Source organism: Epinephelus lanceolatus, chromosome 18 (genome assembly GCF_041903045.1).
Source record: "Epinephelus lanceolatus isolate andai-2023 chromosome 18, ASM4190304v1, whole genome shotgun sequence".
Classification (NCBI taxonomy): Eukaryota; Metazoa; Chordata; class Actinopteri; order Perciformes; family Serranidae; genus Epinephelus; species Epinephelus lanceolatus.
In genome coordinates this window covers 28091492-28114598 of record NC_135751.1, presented here as the reverse complement: position 1 = coordinate 28114598, position 23107 = coordinate 28091492, and the positions used below count along the sequence as shown (strand labels likewise).

Genomic DNA, 23107 nt, shown 5'->3' with positions numbered 1-23107 from the left:
AACTAATTTTGTGTAATAAAATTGTGTTATAATACCTGATATTACAAATGTACATTTGACTTTGTTACACATATTACTGCTGTATAATTATTTATGGAGATCACCATGTTCACCACCATGTTTCTACAGTAGCCCAGCACAGACAAACCTAACACTAGCTCCAGATAGGTTCATTTGCATTTTCGTTTTTTAACATTTCACGTCAGCCACCATAATTAGCTGAGCAGCATCAGAAAAAAACAGATATGTAACATGAAACTGCTTTATTTAATGTTTTTACTGGTTTAAATTACCAGGATATTTTGCTTTGAAGAGGAGGAGACCTTTGCGGATAACTTGGCTCCCTGTGAAAACCTCCTGTATGTATGGATCTTGAGATATCAGAGAAAAAAGGTGAGCACACATTAGCATGTGGTGAGCCAGCCGTCCATCACCGACATGCCAAACAGCGTAGGAAAAACGTTGATTTGTTGTGTACGACTGCTTTATTCAGCATTTTAGCTGATTTAAATCATCTAGTCTGTTTGTTCTGGAGGGAAAGGGACCTTTGCGGATAATTTGGCTCCCTGTGAAAACCTCCTGTACGTTTGAATCTTAAGTTATCAGAGAAAAAAAAGGTGAGCTTTAATCAGTGTTTTTGCTGGCTTAAACACCTGGGTCTCATTTAAAAAACAGTGTGTAGGATCCATACCAAAAATACAGACAAAAGCCAAAAATGGCGTGCGCCAAAAAATATTCGACAATTCCTACAATCAGGCTTCCACCTCACCATCTGCGTCACCAATTTCCTGTCTCTAAAATGTTTCTAAGCATGGTTTAAAGTTTCTCCCATCTAGTGTTTTTATAGATCACAACTATTCCATGGGAATTGGCCTACGCTTCTTTCAGGCCTAATTTTGTGCAATGTTTATTAGTGAGACCCCTGGTCTGTTTGTTTTGGGGAGGAGGAGACCTCTGTGGATAATTTGGCGTCTAGTAAAAACCTCTTAAACAATGAACACTGAGGGAATTCTAACCAGGAGAAGTTTCAGCTGGTTGCAATCTGCAGGGGGGGGGGCTATGTCTCCTATGCGAAGATACGGCTTTGGTACTGCAACAGTAAATAATGACTTCATTAAGGTGCGTGATTATTTGCAAACACTGCATAGAGTAATATTTATAAAATACAGTAATATACATAATCGCCAATATCTACAGTATAACATAGACTCCTTTAAAATCTGAAACAAATGAAATATGTCTCACTTTCTTTGTGTGCAACTTTACCCTACTTTCAGTCTCTCTGTTTAACTCTCCAATGTTCAAAAGTTCAGCTGAAAACAGCCAATCAGAGGCCAGTGTTGATGATCCCTCTTGTCAGGTTTATCTGCGTAGAGATAACACACTAAAAGTATCACCTGTCCTCTAACGGCTGTGGGTTGTTTCATTTCTTTTTCCTTCTTTTTTTCACTCGGAGTTGAACAACAACACATGTGCAGGAGAGCCAAAGTACACACTGCAACTCTGAACAAAGCTCCAGATAAAAAACAAGATGCCTTTCTTGATAAAAATCAGTCTGTTTTTTTTTTCCCCCTAGGCGTGTTTAAAGACAGATCCTCCTTCATCTGGGATCATCCCCCACACAGCAGGTGAGCAGCAGGTGGAGAAAGCAGTGGCACAGAGGTTGGAGGTTTTATGGGGAGGGGAGAATGAGGAGGGGTCAAAGGTCACTGCTAAGTGGGCAGGCCAGCTGGGAAAGAGCGTTGGAGGCTGATGTTGGAGCCGGGAAGCTAACAAGGGAGGGCGGAATGTGGTGCAGAGCTGTAAAGGGTACAGGAATTGGGGAGAGTGTGTGCGCCTGTTAACACACAAGTGATTAATGAGACGGAGGAAGTCACCCGGCCGTGTGTCACTCCACATGATGTCAGCGGTTGAACAGAGGAACAGAAACACCATATGGCCACAGATAGGCTTCCTCTCTCGTTGACCACCACAAACAAAGAAAACTGCTGTCTTACGTGTACAGTGTACTACTTTTAATCACTTCCTCAAACGCAAAAAGACAAACGTAACCACTTGCCAGTTGCACAGCTACATTTCATTCTAAATTATTTTTTACTGACAAACACTTCTTCTTTGTGATTCTCTTTTTACAGCCGCAGTGCCATTAACATCTTTGCTACCAGCATTTAATTCACAGTTATTGCTGCGGTTGCTGTTTCAATCTTTATTCTCCCACCAACACAGAAAGCTCATAAATACAGATCTTTAAGAAGTGTTAAAAGGCACTGAATTCATAAATCTAAAAATAAGGCCTTAATTGGTGTTAAAATGCCTTAAATCAATCTTTCAAAGGTCTTAAAAATGCTAAGATGTGGGGTTTTTGTGACTTTGCCTCCTGAAATATTAAAATAATTGGTAATAATTTTTAAAAACTAATTGACTGAATGCCTCTGCATTAACGTCACTGCATCAGGATGGCAAAATCAACACCATTTTGTTTCTGGACGGGATGCTCAAAGCAGAGAACCCACTGTCTGATAGTTCTGCTGTACCATTCATAAAATGGAGAATTGCAAATTCAATGAAAACTGGCAATTAAACCAAGATTTAGCAGCATTGCTGAACCTGCTACAAGGCAATACATTCAAAGCTTGATGTATTTTATGCAAAAAAAAAAAGTTTATCAAACGAACAGTGGAATCCCACGTGCAGAGTAAGAAACACAAAATTGGCGAGAAAACCCACCAACAAACACCAGATATTTCCTGGTTCTGTCCTGCCCTTGTCTCTGCCATGCCTCCAATCCCATCTCCAATCAGCGTCATGCATGGGTCTGATTTTGAAGGCTCACTTCCGATCCGGCACAGCCATGTGTAATACTGCAGCTCACCACCCACGCACGACCAATTCATTCGGCAACCCGACCCAAGTTGTCGACACAAGATCTGCAGCTTGACCCTAAACCGCAAATCCTGTAATTACCATATACTGTTCAAATAAATTGGTGGGCAGAGTGGTCATGTCAGGACATTTCATGCATGTGAAACTAAAAGAATATATTTTGAAATGAAGGTCATTCAGGAAACACAATTTTTTGCATATCTCCACAGTTGATGTGTCTATTAGTAATGTACCTACCTGAAGAACCAAATTAAAGAGTTTTAAAAAATTAAGTATTTTTATTCTCATGTTATTAATTCTCTATATATTTATCATCCAACATCCACAATCCAACCCGTGTGTTGATCTTTTTCACTCAGAAACAAAATTAAGACAAAATACCAAATGCAAATCACCTTTGTTGCGGGTCAATGGCCAGGTACCTTCGGGTACCTAACCTGATGCACGACTCTCTCATACGATAACATTCGGGTGTGTGCCTACATGGAAGCAGAGGTACTGTGTGTCTACAAAACAACAATTATACAAGTCAAATGAGAAAGTTTGTAAACCAGCCACCATGTTGAAAACAGTCTCCTGAAGTACAAAGCACGAGCCAGACCTGCTTTCTTATTTTACAGCTAAACAGTCCACTGAAATATGTTTCTGAGAACATCGGAGGTGAGTAAAAGGCAATGCAGTGACAGAGCAATGATTCATATTTAATCAGCTGTGACTGACATGACTGACAGCTGCTTTAGAGACTCCTCGCCTCTGATTGGTTGCTTTCATTCACGTGCAGCAAGGCCTTGAGAAGCGATTCAAGGGGACAGAGGAATATGATTTTTTTCCACAGATTATCTGTCTCATTTAGTGCTGCGTAAATATAGTGACAGTTTCAGCAAATATGACAGTTATTTTTATTAAAGTAACCAACTGTAGGAACCCTGTAAATAGAAGGAGCTGTGATGATAATCTTTCCATCTCTCTTCTTGATTTGCTCCCTCACTCACTCACTTGCTGCCGTGCTGTGAGCCGACTTCACGAAAATCCACCTCTGTTTCCTCTGTGTTTGTGTGTCCTGAGAACTCATCTGTTCACCGGGTTTCACCGCCAGCCAAGATCCTGATAGCTGGACCACGCTTCATCTGGCCAGCTGGCTGGCTGGGTGGTCAGCTGGTTAGTCAACAGACTGGTTGGCTGGATGTCTGATTGGCTGGCATGATGGAAGGATGGATGGATGGATGGATGTCTATGTCAGCAGAAATGCCAAGCAGCCTTGAGGGACTGGAAGGAGATGCTGCTATCAGAGAGGGGAGCGATACAGGGACGAGGTGTGTGCAGAGAAGGGAGTTGAAGTAGCAGGAAAAAAACAAAAGTTAAGGAGTCACATCATGTGGAAGAGTTAGGAGTCGTGCAAGATAATGAAGTGGCGTTGAGAGCTGGACATGGACAAGTGAGAGGGGCAGCAGTCCAGCGAATGAAGGGAGTGAGGACAGAAAGAAAAGTGAGTGAGGAGGGGGGTTGTAAAGGTGGTCTTGGCTGGATATTTTTAGCATAGAGTGGGAGAGGGCGGTATCTTCTCAAGGGGTTTTTCCAGAGGAGTATATTTAGAGCTGGGATGTGTAAAAAAGACAGAGAGGGGAGAACAGGAGGGATGTGCACTGTACACTAATGTCAGTCTGATGTAAGAGCGTGCAATAGGACCACACACATTCCTTTTATTCTCTCTGTGGCACGGCCCTCGCTATATCTGCCTCTTACTCATTCACCTGTTGACTTACCCAACCCTATACAAAGTACACATACAGTATGCATATCACCTCACTCCCTCATACATATTTATTCATCATAAAACCAACTGACGCTGGTGTTTTTCGCCCTTCGAAGCCTCTCAAAACATACAGTACGCACACATTCTTGACCCAGTTTTGAAGCAGGGGAGCAGCTTCTCGACAGTGAACGCCCTGCAGACAGGTCGAACATTAAAAGCGGCCAGTGCCCAACAGCTTTTCAGCACATCAACTAGGCATTCCAGACACCGCAAATCAGACAGAGATTTTCCAGCTAATGTGGTACAAAGTTGAAGCGAGCGAGAGACATACAGCTGAAAAAGCAATGCTAATAATAATGAGGGAAATGAGAGAGAACAGAGAGAAGGAGAGAGCAGTGTGGTCTCCATATAGCTCGCTAAGGATAATAGCATGCACGCTGGCTGGGGCAGACACAGAGAGAGAAAGAGGGGAGAGCAAGCGCAAGAGCCGCAGTGACGCCATTGTGGTTCCGCAGCACTTCCTGTCTACCGCCACAGTGTTTGTGTGTCTTGTCGCCACGGCAACTGCCAACACATAAATACCAGAGAGGTAGGGGAGAGAGAGAGAGAGACAGCATAGGAAAGAGAAAATAAAAGCAGACCAGTCAGAGTCAAGTGGATCCTTTCGGAGCCTCCTTGCTGGCCGGTTTGAGCTCGGTTTAGATGTGCTGGACTTAATGACCGAGTTCTGGACTGGTTTCCAGTGACATGGTCCAGCATGGATGATGTAGAAGAGTTATGACCTCAAATGTCCCGGGAGTGGGTCAAGGGTGGATGGGGGGAAAAAGAGGCCGGGAATGAGGGGGAAAGTGCCCGAGGCTGTTAATTCAGGGTGGAGCTGAGGAGGAGGAGGAGGAGGAGGAGGAGGAGGAGGAGGAGAGGGATGAAGGATTGACAGGTTCGGGAGTCGGGAGGCCATCTGGTTCAGTCCTCTCCAGAAACCCTACACAATACTGCTACCAGCATCAATACCCCTGCGCAAGATACTCAGAAACTATTTATATACAGTTGCAGAAGTAAAACCGGAGATTACCAAATCCCCCAAAATGCATTGCGTCATTATGTCTTACAGTAAGCTAAACATCCATAAAATAAATGTAGCTACTATCTGGTCTGAAAGAAACCCATCTGTTGAGTCTTTCTGTAGAGAGACAAAGTGAAACCGAGCTTCTTGGTTCTGATCCAGAAGTATTCAAAATCCCAAAACCTGAGGATACCCCAAACAGTAGTGCTTCCCTCCCTGGTGCCAGCTGGTGCAGGGTAAACCACAGTAAACAAAAAGAAAAAAATCAAAGCTCCAGGGCACACCAGGACAGAGAGAGAGCGCAGTGAGTCACACCCTGAAACCATGCCACTGGAGAGGAAAAAAAGCCGGCGCCACAATCTGCAACAGAAGGCTGAAATGCTAACAAAATGCCTGTAGCTATCTGAAAACATCAGATTTCAGGATTATTCTAGCACTTTATGTCTACAAGAGAGGAAACATTACATTGACAAACTCACTGAATGTCCACAAGTAAAAATTCTTTGACACTTACAACTATTTCATCGAATCACCAGGTATGATCATCAATTACCTAACCAAGATCAAAACCAGGCTTTACACAGCTTCGTTAGCTTCAGCCTCTATGATTCGTCTGGCCAAATTAGCAATATGCTTACTGCACGTATAGGGAGTGTCAGGATCCCATGGTGGTCCCACACTGTCTCGTTGATGCCTACATCTAATTGCTTAAAAGCTCCGTTTTTTGGTTTGGCAGCTTAGATATGGAGCGTTGTTTTTTTTTTTACCATGTTGGTAGTTCATCCCACCACACAGCAGCCTTTAGGTATTTTATGTTGTTTTCTGGGAGACGTAAATGAAAAGGATGCACCATCTACCAAGTGGCACACTGACCTCATCAACTACCACCACACCACTGGATATGATGCAACAGATGGTTTGAAACATTTCTTTATGTTTCAACACCGTGGTTAACGTGTGGTTAGGTTTAGGGCACAACCCACTTGGTTATGTTTGGGAAAAGATAATAAATACCTGATTTTGGTAGCACCGTCCAGGTGCCAGGTGGGAAATACAGCAATGTCTCGGTAAAAAAACAACCGTTTTTCATAGCGCTGTTCCTGGTAGAAATACAGCAATGGGATGCTGAGAAACAACATTTGATGGATGAAAAGCCGCTGGAAACACAGCAGGGGCGGCCACAAAACAGCCACGTTGGGTGGGAACATGGATATGATACATATGAAATGTGACGTATTAATGGTTTGTAGAAACGTCTAATGCCAATATTTTCTTCGGGTAGCCAGGCTACCAGATCAGATCTATCATTACACAAATAGCATAAAACCCAACTTTCGAACATTGCCTTTCTTAACAGTATGTCATGCAGTGTACTCTGTATGTCTAGATAAGGATTGTATTATTGTTTAAAACAACCGTTTTTAGCTGCATCTAATGAACACCACTGCCCATGAACCCAGCACCATCATGGGTTAAACATCACAGCTCAACAAAAGAGGCAAGTCCATGGGCAAGGAGACAGGTCGTGACTAATTCAGCCAGGTCTGTAATAACAGCTGGACAGAGAAGACTTAATGGTGTAGATGTTTTTAGACAGAAGATTACAGGCAAAAACTTGGAACACATTTATAGAAAGTAGCAGTGATAGATAACTAAGTATGGACATTGCCACACTGGCAAATTTTTATGACCTGCAGTTGTTTCGTATGCTAACAAATGAATCGTCTTTTAACTTCACAAAGGTTTAAACTTCTTATAGCAAGTGCTGTAATACCATTTCATTGTAGAATATGGAAAGCAAACCTTGGGAACACGCTACAAGTTGGGGAAGCTAGTGGAACAGAGGCTAGCTCGGAGGTGATGTCAGGACTTTGTATCTCTATTTAACAGTCTCTTCTATTGAGTTGCCTAAAAAAAATAAATAAAATGAGACAATCCATGCTTAGTAAATATTATATACACGCATACATACCACTAAAGAGAAACTATCTTTGTCCAATAGGCAGAAAGCCTGTAGTTTTTGTTTTCTATTTTTTAGCTAGATTCAAAAAGTAGGTCAGTATTTGGACTTATCTTATTATCTGCATGTGGTGTAAGTGGACTGGACTGTGTTGGGTAGTGATTTAAATTTGTAAAAAATTGCGGGGGTTGAAGACATGAACATGTCCCGCTCTGCTTGCCTGTAAGAACTTTTTGTCAAAGTGTCCTTGGGCAAGGTATTTGTGGGGCTTTGCAGTGATCAGGAGCAAACTTTTCCGTGTGAATATGTGGCTGCAGCTCTCCCTCTCCCTAAAGAAGCCGTTGCTGTTAATAAAATGCATTCTTATAGCCAACAGTGTCTGGTTAAATAAGTTTAACGTTGATACCTCACAGATCAGCTGGCACAGATTGCAGCCTTTTCTCTCATTCTCCCGAATTTCTTTCTCTCTCCAAACCATTTTCCACTGCTTGTTGCATAATTGGATCTGACTCACCATGACAACCAAATGGAAGTTGATTTTTCTTTTTTTTTAGGCCCAAACCCAGTGGCCCAGATTAGTCGCTTAGTGTTGTCTGACTCACTGTCTATGATGGTCACTCAGTCAAATGTCCTGTGTGACCCACTGACGCACACACATCTCCACATGTACACAGTACAGACATACATATGTACTGAAATACAGGCACAGTACATACATGTTTCGAAACACGTATGCATTAGTACAGACACACACACACACACACACACACACACACACATACACTGCAGGTCTGTTCTTTGACCTCACCAGAGCAGAACATACTATGGAGCATATTTCTCAATGAACCATTAACTAACGATGACACAATTCAACCATGACTTCACAAATTCACCCCCTGTGGTTCACGATCTACAGTTCACAGTGTTGCAATGAATGACTTGTGTATTTCACAGATGCATACTGTACACACAACTACACACATATTGCTATGGATACACCTGCCCCTTATCTTTTGAAAATGGGCACATCAGTTGAAACACAGGCACACACACAGGGTGGGAACAACCAGGCTTACATGTCACAGGGATATAGAATGAGAGTCAAATGGACATTCAAATTAGCGTGGTAGGATGGTTACATCGGCAGCCATTTTCATTGTATGTGTGCCATTGAAACCATTGTAGCAGGCTAACTACTGTATAAACAAACAGACTCTCGGCAAGTTGAAAATTAGAAATCCGTTAAAATATTTTCCTGTTTCTTTTGCTGCCATTTATTGCATGTATGTTGAAATATCAAACGAGTGAGAGCTGCTCCTCAGAGTACAGCTGACAGGCAGAGACTAAAGGATAAACAGCGGCTGGAAATTAGCACCAGCCCCCAAATGCAAGTGGCTGCTAGATTTGCTTCACTCACCAGCCACAAAAACAATGGTAATCTGTTGAGTGGCTGGTAGATTTTGGAATCCACCAGCCACAGTGGCAGATGGACAAAGATGTCCACTTTCAAACCCGGTGCAGATTATCGTAATCTGCATCTAACTCTGTGAATTAAGGGTTTGTTTTGACCAAACCAGAGTTGGTGAGTGTTGGACCAGTCACTAACTAACTAGATGACTATTAAGACTAATTAATGCTGTTCACAATATGAGCAAGACAACAACAGGTAAGTCATTTTCAATGGAAGCCGGTGGCGTGAAACTACAAACTATTGCCTGACACTTGTCGCTGCAGACAGGCGTAAGACGCTACAAATCAAAGTTGAGCTAGCCTCAACTGTGTTCAACACTCGAATGACGGGGTGAAGCATCAACCAAATTATATGGACCCTTTTAGGGCCAACTTCATGATGACATAGTTTTATTAGCTGGAGGCAAAATACGACTCACAGGGCTGTAGGCTACATAGGAGTCTTAAAATGTCGTCTTGTTGTGTTATTGGGAGCCAGAATAGAAGGAGTCATGGCTCAAAACCTAAATTTTATCACATACCAGCTGCCACTGCCTGTCAACAAAAACAAAGACAACTGTGGTTAAATGTGATAAGATGAAAGGACTGGACGGAAGCGACCATCAAAACAGCTGCAGTGCACACTTCATATCAGGTTAGGGAAAAGGTATTTCCTGTTGTAGGGATGAATAATGTTTTGTGTATTAAGGGTTATCATGTCCACATAATCTGAAATTGGGGAGGTATTAGGAGGAATATTGGATTTCTCTGTAACGCTAACTTTTTAGCGCATTAGCTAACATTAGCTTTGATAGCAAAACAAACTGGAGGAAACCGTTTTAGTGTCTTCCTCCTTTGTAAAATTGGCATAGTAATCAGCCACAAAGCTTCCTGTGACATCATCCATCCACTGAGGGAGAGCATACAGGTCGGCCAGTCCGGCCCTGTTGGTCAGTGTTTACTGTTTCACGTAAAACTCGCGGTCCCGGAGAGTGAGTGACCTGACATGGTGCATTCGTAAAGTCAGCCTGATGCTCTACACTAAAAGGAGAGACCTGTTGGTCAAAGAAACATTATGTTTCTACATGAATTGACGAATGGTGAAGTTAATCACACATTCACTCTGCTTGGCACTCTGCTGCTCCGTCTCGTCAGACAGAGTGCCTAGAGTAGGCTATGCTCTGCCACTCCAAGCGTGCAGCGCTCTGGATAACCGAACTGTACATTCAGGCAGTGCAGTCCAGTTTATGGCACTCAAAATGAGTTGAACACACCACTCGCATCATCTTCCTCCACTGTCTAAAACATGCCAACAGAACTTGTTAATTAGTGCTAGCTAACGTCTGTGGAGAATTGTTTTGCCTCCAGCTAAGCCCTGCCCACCCAAACATCATACTGTTTACCAACAGTAAAAGGGTCTATATTTTTGTTTCTAGCTATTGTACTGTGTTATTTATTTTAGTTAGCTGATGCTATGCTAGCTTTATATGCATTGCGGTGCACACGGGGATGCAAAGGGGTGTCAAATATGATGTTAACACTGGACTCAGACATTGATTAAAAGCACTGATATTTTTTGACCAAATTGGCCTACAAACTTTAGATGATGTTCAAATGGGGCGCTTTGTGGCAAGTAGCAGACACACACTAGCCTGTGACAACAAAAGTACATTAACAAGCGCTTAAGCAACACTTAAAGAGCGACTCAGCGATAATGTAGCTGGCCATGCTGTTATAGTGTGAACAGCATGAGAGTGTTGGTGAGTGTTATTTTGGTTTTCTTGAGTTTGAATGAAGTGTTTTACGATGAAATAAGCCAATTAAGCTTTAAAAGAAAAAACAGGGGTAAGAACAGACCAAAACTGAGTTCTTAAAGTAGTGAGTGTCACACACTTTACAGCCCTGCTGCCATGTGTTGTCACTGTAGCAACTAACAGTAATGGCCATTTTGTGTTGTACTTGTCAAATGACAATGGCAAACAGTCCAGTGTCCGTTCTACTCTCATTCTCCCTCTGTGACATATCACTACACTTTCCATAGAGCTGATGATGTTTTATAGAACCATAAAGATGAGAGTATGGCCTCGGGGCAACAAGAAGCACAGAACTCCCTTTCAGCACCATTTTCCAAATACCACTACCCGCACTGCCAGCAGGAATGATTGCAGAACATTGCGCACCAGAGTTTGCCCTCAATAAACTGGCATTGGTGGAAAAATAGCAAGATATGGCCTCCTTTCATACCGAGTTTATTTGGATCATATTTCGCCCAGGCTGAAAGATCTGGTATTGGTCGGAACTGAAAGTTGTCTCTGGATTTGAGATGAGAGCATCTTTCTTTCAGAACTGTATCTCAGTCATTACAGTACTGGTGTTGCGTGCGGTGATACTAATTGTCACCTCTGTGAGGCAAAATAAGAGAGGAGTGTGCACGACATGCATGGAGGTTTAGACCACAGAATGGAGATGGAAACTTTTTTTTTTTTTTTTTTTTTTTTACCAGAGACGAATTTATCACAGGCGACCCACTTAACTCTGTCTGAAGACTTTTCAACTATTGAGTCTCACATTGAGCTTTTACATGATATGAACAGATAGTCAGTGGTCATGCAGTGATACAGACACACATATAGACATAAAGAGAAAAAAGACAAGGAGGAAGAGTTGGAAATTTATGAAGCTCTGCTCCACTCCATCATAGCCAAGTTCACTCTCGCCACATGTAATCCTTGCAAACTAACAATCAAAAAGTTATTATACTTCATTCAACTCCAGCTGTTCTGTAAGTTGTAAATCCCCTCTGAAGACAACATAGAAACTGAGGTCCATAAACAAAACATTATCCCATCCGAAGATAAACGATGTGTCGCGGTCATGTGTCTTACTGGCATAGTCATTTCACTAAGCCTGAGTGTATGTGTTGCTAGGAGACACATAAGTGTGTATGTGTGTGTGGAATGTGTGACGTCCGCTCTCACACAGGGGCGTGGTTGTCTGTGCGGGACTTTGCCGCTCAGACACACACACACACCCAAAGGCTTCAGGGGAAGGGGAAGTCATAAAGCCTCTAATAGCCCCTCTCTGAAGCTCGTGTTACTGTCTCTCTGTGGGGAAGGGGAGTGTGTGTAGGTGGGTGGGTGGGTGGGGGGGTCCTTTGCTTGACAGGTGCAGATCAAACTAAGCTCAGACACAAACACCTCTCATAATACAACAGTTGAACCCAAATCTAAAGTTGCAAAGACAGTAATGCATGTGATGTTCACTACAAGTGGGTGATTTCTGTCACTACTGATGCATCATTGATAATTTATAAATATTTATCAGTAAAACGCAGGGGAGACGGCTTTCTCCTGCTATGACTCGGACGTTAAGGTCATGCTAACTGGTGCAATTAAATTTACACTTTTAAGCACATATGTTGACTCATGCCCAAGGGCGTAGGTTTCGTTTCAACTTTGAATGAGGACACATATGAAAGAGGGGGTTGGCGGTCAACTAAAAGAAACATTTTGCATTAAACACTTAATTTGCTGCAATCTGGTGAATTTATGCACCAATGTGTGCTTTTTTTCTGCATCAATTTATGGTGTTAATGTCTTTTTGTAAAAGTTTTGTTAAAGTCTGCTACTTTTTGTTTTTTGTGGAGACAAATGCACATGTTCCAAATACTGAGGAGGATGTCTGAGAATCTACACCTACACTCACACCCATAGACGATTTCCATTTTAAAATAGTCTCTAGCTTTGAGTGATCTGGAAAAATCAACCTTGCTTCATCTCTTTTTGCTTAGATTAGTGTAACCTTGCACTTCTGCCCCAGTTTAAGTCTCTCTCAACATAAAAAAAGAAGCTTAAAGTTTCCCCAAAACAAGAGACAAGAGCACTTCACAACAACGTCACAGTAATGATTCAGAACTGATGAGGTAATGACTTCAACAGACACTATTTCAGCATGGACGCATTATGTAAGGTCAAATCATCAACCTTTTACTGAAAGTGTGATTCAGAGCAACAGCTTTAAAATAACAATCCACTCTATCGCCCAAGTTTGTGTACGCATACAAGGAACTTGACTCATTTTTTATGTATTTGTTTTGCATTGCCCTCGATGTACTCACACAGAAACAGACGTAACAGCTCTGACAACAAAGCTGGAAAATAAAGGAAAAGAATAGACAAGACAATTATGTTCACAAGTATGAGAAAGAATAGGTGTTTATATAAATATAACATAAATATGAGTTAACATTAGCAATGACCAATAATAGAATATGTCTACATAAAAGTACAAATATTGCAAAGAAATAAATACTGAGTGGATAAATATAGGCTGTATGAGTGTGTGCAGTGCATGTGTACTGTATATGCAGCATGTTGTAACCATTGGTGACCACTAATTGTCCATGATTTATCCTTGACAGAGTGCGATACTGGATTCTGTGTGTTATGTATTGTGCTGTCGGTTTTGTTTTACTTATGGCTACTGTCTGTGTCCCAAATTGCCCCTCTGGGACATTAAAGTTTTACCTTACCTTAATGTTCAAATATGCTCAAAATCTGACTTAATATGACTTTAACCTAAACACGTGCCATCTTTAAAAATCGCATCTTAATGCTCATCTTTATATTATAGTTTGTATGACTTTTACCTTGGTTTTATTCTTACTTTGGGCCCTTGGTGATCATTTTCTCTCGTGAACTGTTTGAAAAGTGTTTCATGTTTTTATCATGAATCATTTTCCTGCGAATACACTCATCCACGTGATGCACACACACATGCATATTCTTGTTTGAGAACTTCACAAACATCCCCAAACAAGCTTGCAACATAGCACTGAGAGCCTTTTCTGACATCTGAACAGCTGCTTGATTTAACAGTGTTCACTGATTACTGTCATTCGAAGAGATAAGTTATCACTATCTGCAACTTTCATCTCGCTACAGATTATCGTCAACATACAAGACAGTGTAACAAACATCTCAGTGTGTTTGTCCACTGAAACACTGCACATTCAGCCTGGTCTTCCTGCCTGCTATTGACTCAAACAGCCTTTGCTCATTTATTAGCAGCTGTGCAGCCAATTATCTCCCTGCCCCCTTTCCTGTGTTCTAGCAGCAGCCACGGCCATGCACAGGCGAGGAGAGGAGCAGAGAGGGAGGAGAGGAGAGGGGAGGAAGGGGAGGGCTCCTCTCCTCTGACATCGTCATAAAGGAATCCCCTGCACTGGGTTGGGCCCGCCCACTCTCTTACTCTCACCCTGTCTGGCTCCCAGACACACTCGCGTTCACACACACTCCTGTCTGCACAGTCGAAGGAGAAACAGACCCACGAGACGAGACGAAGAGTGGGAGACACAGACAAACACTGAGAGATAGAGGGAGGAGGAGGGGGGGGGACGACAACTGTGAAGTTCAACTTCAGGAGTGTGAGACTGGAGGGCATGAGGAGAGTGAGACAGAGGAAAGGAGTAAAAACTTGTTGTCTCAGGTAGGTGCAGCATCGGGTCTGACTCTTCTCAGATTGTTGCTTTTGTTTTATTGCTTTATGACTTTATGACCCGGCAGATCTGTACGCTTTTCTTTGACTTTTTTTTTGTTTGTTTTTTTGTCTTGAACCGCTGGTCTTCCACAGAGAGGCACTTCACACTCACTTCACAGCAATTCCTGCAACCTGTTGATCAGGACAGACATTCACACGGAGCGACAGTAAAGTGTGCCTGCTGTTCAAATGTATTGTAATGTTGGCACTGGAATATTGCCCTGATCTGTGGTCTGCCACTGTGGACGGGCTCTATTACAAAGGTCAGACGTAAATAGTTCCTTTGAATGAGATGGCTTAATTTCTGTCTGTCTGTCTATCTGCTTATATGTCTGTCTGTGTGTCTGTTTGATTTAGGGATTATATTTCCAACCGTCTGAATGACTTGCCACATAATTAGTTTGCCTCTACCTGTTTGTCTGCCTTCCTTTACAACTGTCTGCTCACAGTACGTCATCCGTCTACCACATGCGTGTCATCTATCTGTCTTCACGTCCATCAGTCTGTGTGCCTCTCGGCGGGGCGTCGTTGGCAGCAAAGAGTGAGAACAGGGGTCATAAAAAGTTTCAAGAAAAGCAGCCGAGAGTTGTAATGGTAGTGGTGAAGCGAGGGCCGGAGCCGCTCAAACATTCCTCTCATTGTTCAGAGGCCCTGTAAGTCAGTGAGCTCCCAAACCTCCATGAAAGGAAGGGAATCCAGCAGCTACTCTAGCTAATAGTCTCAGCTATAGCTCAGGGCCGGCGGTCTCTGTCTTCCTGTCCGCCGTCCTGTCTAGTGCTCCTCTGGGAGTGTTGGTATAGAAGAAATTTGGCAGTGGAGGGCGAAAATGGAGCTGAAGGAGATTAAAGCTGAAGCGCAGAAGAAAGGAGTTAATGTAGTTCAGCAGAGGGATCTGTTGCTTTGCTCTGCTCTGACTTTAGATAACCTCTACGCCGAAAGACACAGGGAAGAGGGGAGAGGTAGGAGTTATTCTGCCTTTTAAAGCGAGGAATCATTAGATTGTAAAGCCTGTGAGGGAAAGCTAAAGGGATGAATGGATGGAGGAAAGAGGGGACAGAGGGAGCTTGAGCAGGAGAGAAGGTGGGGATCCAGGACTGCCTTGGCTTTGGTGGTGTGGCTGGGTGGGTGGGTGTGCCCAGCAGCAATTCGTAGGAATGGGCCCAGGCTCAGGAAACCGTGGCGTAGTGGAATAAAAGTGTGTGTGTGTGTGTGTGTGTGTAGTTTCTGCATCCATTTGTGCATGTGTGGTTCAGTTGCAGCAGGGCGGCTGTACACTAAGTACAGGGCTGGTGGTGGTAAGGGTGTTTGGCAACGAATCGGGCTGAGGATAGGGTTACACGCATTGGGCTACAGGGAGCGGACCACGGGCTTGGGCTGGGCTGAGGCTAGCTTTACAGCCCGAAGAGACTTTGAGCTCTTCTCTCTCTCTCTCTCTCTCTCTCTCTCTCTCTCTCTCTCTCTCTCTCTCTCTCTCTTTTTTTTTTTTTTAATCTGGAGCTGGAAATACTTTTTTTTATTCTCAGACTAATGTCCCACATGTGGTGCGTTCCATTGATTCCAGGCCAGCCAATGAACGTCCCCCTCTTTTGATTCAGGAAAACTGCAACAGAGAGGGCCCATAGTAGAGCGCGAGTCCTTGTTTGAATGTCACTGAATGTCACGGCCTCAGCAATAATTACGCCCTCACACGCAACATGAAACAAATACAATCTTGCTCACATGCGCACACACAACCCAGACGCACAGTCTGTCTGGTAGCAAGAGGGCCAGGGTGTGGTGTCGCTGTACTGTAAGGTGTGTGAGTTCAAAGATCTAGGTTTAAGTCGCTGGGATGTGTTCTGTGTTGTCACTGTTGGTGTTAGCCTGAAGAAGCATCATTGCTCAGATTAAACACTGAAAACACTGTCTTGAAAACAGTTTCAGACGTGCTCATCTCATCTCCTTTCTGAACTCAGCTGATCTGGTTAATAGTTACATTTCTTCCTCCGCTCTGTTCTTCCTCCAGTGTGTGTGTGTGTGTTTAAGAGGTGTAATTGACACGACAGCAATTATAAAAAGCAAATGTGCCTTATTTACACTTAAGAGGGGAATTCAGACATTATTGTAACCCTTGTGCCCCAGTGTTGACATAACGTCTTGAGACTTAGATAGATTGATTTCACATGAGGCTAGGGCTGGAAACAAACTGCCCTCTGTGAAATTCTCTGATGCAATGGAAAGATACAAAAGTTGTATAGGCTTTGGTTTGATTCCTAATTATTAATAAAGTGCACAATAGCAGAGTGCAGCTGGCCCGTGGGTCGCCCCGCTCACTGTTTGCTCTGTGAAGTGTTTCACAGGCCGGAGGTGTGAATGATGTCAGACTGGTATGTATTTGTACTATTTCTGGTTATGAGACAGGGCGAGAACCCGGCTAACGCACATGCCATGTTTGCCCGGCAGCCCACTGACATAACTGTGTTTGTTTATTGATAGTGAGCATATTATGTGCGGAGAGGCAGATTGCGTCTTGCCTGTGAGCATGTGTGCATTTCTTAGTGCATCTGTGAGTGTGTGTGTGTGTGTGTGTGCACAAGGGCATAGGGAGAGAGAAGATATGTGTTGAAGCAACAAGGGGTTGAGATCCAGCTGTCTCAACAGAGGCTTTTCCACTTAACTGTGTGCCCTTGTGTAAACGGCAATGTCAATTCTGGACTGTGGCTGAAGGGGAGAGACGGTTTGAGAAAACAGCCAGTGGCCACGTCTACACTCGGGGCCTCCATATGTCGTGTGCGCGAATATAAACTCAGCAGAACACACACAAAGCGTAAAAGTGTACACCCTAAAACCTTCAAAGCACCCACACACAAGGCTGCAAGCCACGAAGACGCTCTCTAAAAACATTTTGACTCTACTGGGGCACATCTGCTGCCGATCGTCACCCGGTGACACTAATTTTCCTACTCTACGCCTCCATCAGGATGCAACACGTTGGCACAATTACGAGCTGCCAATAAGTCGCAGCCCACATGGTAGAACCTTATCATTATTCCTAACCATAATAAACATCCAATTTGAGAAAAGTGTAACAACAGGATCGCTTGGCTCCGCCGCAGCACCCAAAAAACACAACAGGCCAAATGCAAAAGTGAGATGTGTTGGGATCCTCACAGCGAGTGTTTGAGGTGAGGTGTTGGACAGCGTGCGTCAACCAGAATGCCGTCATTACAGGGGAAGGGAAGGAATGAGCTCATAGACATTAACGGCTGCGGGTTCGACGGGGGGAACGCGGAGGGGAAGAGAAACCGATGGAAAAGATGAAAAGGCAGAGAAAATAACACACGAGACGCGCCACTGCCAGATGAAAGGATGGCGGGATACAGGGTTTTAGCTTGATGGAGGAGAGGAGTTAAAAAGGAGTTAGCGCACTGTCTTTGATGGGTGCCGGGACCTTAAATGACCTTCTCTCTTGAGACGGCACGTTTTATTGTGAACATGTGGAGGCCGGCCGAGGGATATAAAGCACATCTCATAAAATAAAACTGAATTCAAGGAGACACTCACAACTTAAGTGTTCAGAGATTCACTTTTAGGTAGTTTTCCTTGAATCGAGTGACAAAAACACCTAAAACAGAATGCTTCATGTTGTGTAATCTGTGAGACGGTGTGAAAGGCAGCCATTCACAAAGACAGAGAGCAGACAGAGAAAGAAACATCGGTTTTCTAATTTCTTCCCTGCAGCAACAAAATCACAGTGTGTCCTGAGTGGTTATAATTTGGTGTTATTGGTTGATCTGACCACAGTCTGACAGAAAGAACATTGGCCTGGAGGGAACGAGAAAATATCTGCACATCAAACAGAGTTTTCATTCTGCACCAACCAAGTTTTAGGTTGGCCGCTCAGAGATTGGAATACAACCTCTCTGAGTGGTATTTAAAACATTCAGCTTCCTTAAAGATGCTTTTGTACTATTTTCGGAAAGCTCTTTCCAAACTCTCGGACCTGGCTGCAGCAGACTTGTGACAACAGTGATACAGTGGTAGTGACAGGGCCCAAGTTCACTGTGTCCCTGGCACAGCTCAGCAGCAGGCCCGCAGTGACAACAGGCAGCCGGCTAAAACTTATTTAGAGTCTGGAGTTCCCCAAAAGTGTCCCACTGACTCATACCTTGTACATGGTGGAATATTCATGCAGCTGAAAATAAAGAGACTTGAAGTGGACGGCAAATTGCACTCAGTGTGGATCTGGAGCTTGGGGACACTCGATTAGGGAAATATGTCCTGTCCAGACAGGTAAAAATCACCAAAAAGGAATTCAGAGTAATAGTTGCTGCTGCAGGGGTGATGAGTGCACATGCTTGTTGATATCAGGTCTCATCTGACAGGCACTAATAAGAAGCAGTAACATATAAATACAGTATCAGCTTTCTTTACTCGACATGGAATTTCCTCATAATTTCTGAGGAGATTTTTGCAGCAGCGGCAGAGGAAACACGGCCCACTGCTCTCCTGCTCTTTTTTTTCTTTTAATTTCCCCACACAAGGGGCACAGATAAAGGGGTAGAGCAGAGCGGGGCAAACGTCTTTAAAGGGAGTGCCACTTGACTGGCCACTTCCTTCTAACCTAATTCTCCATTCTGTCATTGAAAAGCTATTTTTATAAGAGGCCACGGGAAGTCTGGGAGTCGCGAGAACCACGTACATACAGTGCACACAGGGCTGAGAAAGCGCAGTGACTACGACCTGTGAATGACAAAGACAAAGCACATCGGACTACTGTGATAATTCTTTCACACAGAGGTATAGATGAGGGATAGAGCATCTTACGTGAGAGGTGACAATGATGGAGGACGTTTATTATTGTGTGTACTATTTGTATTTGCATGCTTTCAAGTCCCTCACTCACCACAAACTGTCTAGTCGTCTCTGTTGGCCAGGGGAATTCCTGGCAGAGTGATTTTTGAGACTACAGGACTGAATCACATTGCCAGGGATTTCCAATGGCTGACATGAAGAAAGCAACCTCTCTCGAGCACACACACACACACTAATTTGCTAACTCACACACAGTCACACCCATGTTACTGATTTGCATATGCTGTCACGAACAGATGCTCGACCTGGCTGTGCGGCGGCAGGACTTAACCCACATGTGAACAGTGAGTGTCCGCCATGTTCACAGTGGTTAAGTTCTGCCGCCACAGGGCTGCAGCCGGCAGCGGGAGAGTAAAGGTCAGGGAGGGGCTGCACTGCATCAAACCACTGCTCTTCACATCAACACCAGACCTCAGATGAGCATGACAGCATCTCCTGCAAAAAGCTGCTCACACATGGTTGAGCTACGGCCATTTTATATCTTCTAGAGACCCCAGATATGAAACTCCTTAGATTTAAAGCGTCTCTATCCACCTGTTTTAATGATATTTTCAATTTAAAGGTCCAGTGTGTAGGATTTAGGGAGATATATTAGCAGAAACTGAATGCAATATAAGTATATAAGCATAAGTATGTTTTCTTTAGTGTACAATCATCTGAAAATAAGAAGCATTGTGTATTTGTTACCCTAGAATGAGCAGTTTATCTCTACATAGGTAGCAGGTCCTCGTTCACAGAGATCACCATGTTGCACTGCCATGTTTCTACAGTAGCCCAGAATGGATGGAATGTTTTCCTATCAGCTATCATAGTTAGCAGCTCGTCCATGACGAGTGTTGGAAAAACAGAGATCTTTTAACATGAAACTGCTTTATTCAGTGTTTTTATCGGTTTAAATCACTGATTCTGGTTGTTTTGGAGATAAAGAGATCTTTGCGGATAATTCAGCTCATGGTAAAAAACTCCTGAACGTCTGGATCTTAAGTTATCAGAGAATAAAGGTGAGCACACATGAGCAGGTGCTGGGCTAGTGGCCCATCTCTGACAAGCCAAACTCTGTCAGAGAAACACTGATTTCTAACGTGAAACTGCTTTATTCAGTGATTTTACTGGTTTAAATCACCTTATCTGTTTGTTGTGAAGAGAAAGAGACCTCTGTGGATAATTCGGCTCATGTTAAAAACCTCCTGGACGTCTGCATCTGAAGTTATCAGAGAAAATAGGCGAGTACACATTAGCAGGTGCAAAGAGAGAGAAACACAGATTTGTAAAGTGAAACTACTTTACCAGTTTTAATCACACTCTCCGTCTGTTTTGGAGAGGAGCAGACCTCCCAGTAAAAACCTCCTGAACAATGAACACTGAAGGAAATTTAACCGAGAGAAGGTCCAGCTGGTTGCAATCTGCGATCCTCACCACGAGACACCACTAACCCCCCTTAAATCCCCTTAAATCTCAAACACTGTTCCTTTAAATGAAGACGCTGTAACCTCCCTCAAAATTGTACATGAAACAAACATAAACAGCATATTTCCATCATAGTTAAATCATCATCTGCACTGGTTTAAGGTCTGGTTTATCTCATTGTACCCTCAGCTCTGCAGCAGTTTAATGGTACCTCACTGGAGAATTAGGGCCGACAGCTGTTGGATGGAGATGTGCATAAATTTGCATTTTCTTTCGCAGCTTGCCGGGAAATTCGCTTTTAAGATTTGTGCTAAATTTGGATGGAAACTTGATTACACAGTATAGTGTATCTCGTTGCCAGGTGACATGTGAAAACTGCTCATCACACACTTCCCCCTGTAAAACTGTCGATAAAGAGGCAAAAAACGCGCCGCTCCGCATTTGCTAGGTTTGACTCAAAGAGTCTGGTTTTACGGGCCCACCAAAGTCAATCTCACACGTAATCACCTCTGCCGTGACAGCATGTGTGTTGAGGTTCGACAGCGTGTGCACGTGGTCCACAGATGACTCACTATTGTGTTGTGAAAGCGTAAAAAAAGGGCGATGCACTGTGGCTGAAAGGGGTTTATGGGAGCTGGTATCACTGCCCAGAAGCTGCTGGTAATAATAACTGGTAATGTGTTGAATTAGCTAAAATTGTGGGGCTTCAGTGTGTCAGTGTCTGCTAAATGTCAGCTGTCTCATTAGTGTCAAAGAAGGCTCCTGTTCCTGTAGGGCGAGCAACATGTCATCCTATGTCGTCGTTTGTATCACTGGCTGCCAGGGTCTCTTAGTGTGTGTGTGTGTGTGTGTGTGTGTGTGTGTTTAACTTTGTGTTTGCATTCATATTTTGTTTATGCTTCCACCTGTTGATGTCTGCATGAGCATCAGTGTCTGTCTGGCTTTTCTGTGTGTGTGTGTGTGTGTGTGTGTGTGTGTGTGTGTGTGTGTGTGTGTGTTTGTGTGTAGTCACCTGTGTCTATCCTCCCTCGCCCCATGCTGGGTCGGTCTCCTGTGCCTGCTGTGCTGATAATCAGTGTGTGACGTCGGCTGGCTCAGTTCAGCAGGAACAGGGGACTGGTCTCCTTTCCACACACACAAACACACATGGTACAAACACACACACTGCTCACTTTAATGCCACCGTAATAACTGCAGCCTGAGATATCATTTTAATGTCTCGATGCATACATGCATGTTTAAGTGACTGTGATTATTGTGTATTATTTTGGGTGATGTTAACCATTTATTTGTCTCACTGAGCTCTCAGCTGCAACATGTTTTTGTCAGCAGATGTACACACTCACATTCTGTAATGAAACACTTTGCTTGGACTTATGCCTGATCTCTTATTGCATTTACAGACCATTAAAATCTTTAATTTACATGCAACCATATAAGCCACTTAAGTCAGAAATCAATGTGAAAATAAGAAAAAGATAGGCTTCAAAATGCATAGCTTGCCTGTAATAATATATATTTTATGAGGTCTACTGCGATGTTTGTTTCAGTGTTGTTGTATGTGTTGGTTTAAAAACAAAATTGCCTTGTAATGTTTCATTGTCTGTTGTCGGTACCATGTTTGTAAAAAAAATAAAATAAAATACAAGAGGGGCTAATTTGCAGTTTTTTCTTATGTGCCTTTGCTTTTCGAACCATAATGTATAAAATAAATGTGATGGCTGTGTGTGGTTTAATTAAATTTATTAAAATTCTTTAAAAAAATAAAATAAAAAGCAGTCTGTCTTGTGTTTTTTTCCAACGGTGCCTACAACTATAGAATAAATCTTACATAAAAACACAATATACAGGCTATATTTATAAACCCTTCTTACGGGTTATCTTTCTATATCTTTATCACCTTTTCTCTTGTTCCAGATTAAGAACAAAACATCAAATGCTGTTTCTCTATTCTAAACAAAGCAGAGTTCACACTGACAGACAGTAGTGTAAAGTGCTGACTTATGTCTTTGGTTTCGATGAAAGTCTGCATGCCCTCATGGCACCTAGCTGCCTGTCCCCGACCTAATTTTACTGGAGCAAAAATCTATTATCTGATCTGTTTTGCTTTGTCTCGGTACAATTATGCAACATTAACTTTTTATCTCTTTTAATCTCTGCACGCTCCAACACCTTAACCACACATTTGCATAGCTGAAAA

At 43.1% G+C, this 23107-nt stretch overlaps 1 long non-coding RNA gene across 1 annotated transcript; it reads left to right on the top strand.

The window, feature by feature from the left end:
- Nucleotides 1–14252: 14252 nt before the first annotated feature.
- LOC144458624 (uncharacterized) lies at nt 14253–22682 on the top strand. The gene is made up of 2 exons (XR_013488017.1): nt 14253–14595; nt 14740–22682. It is a non-coding gene; the product is annotated as an uncharacterized LOC144458624 (long non-coding RNA).
- The last annotated feature ends 425 nt before the right edge of the window (nt 22683–23107 follow it).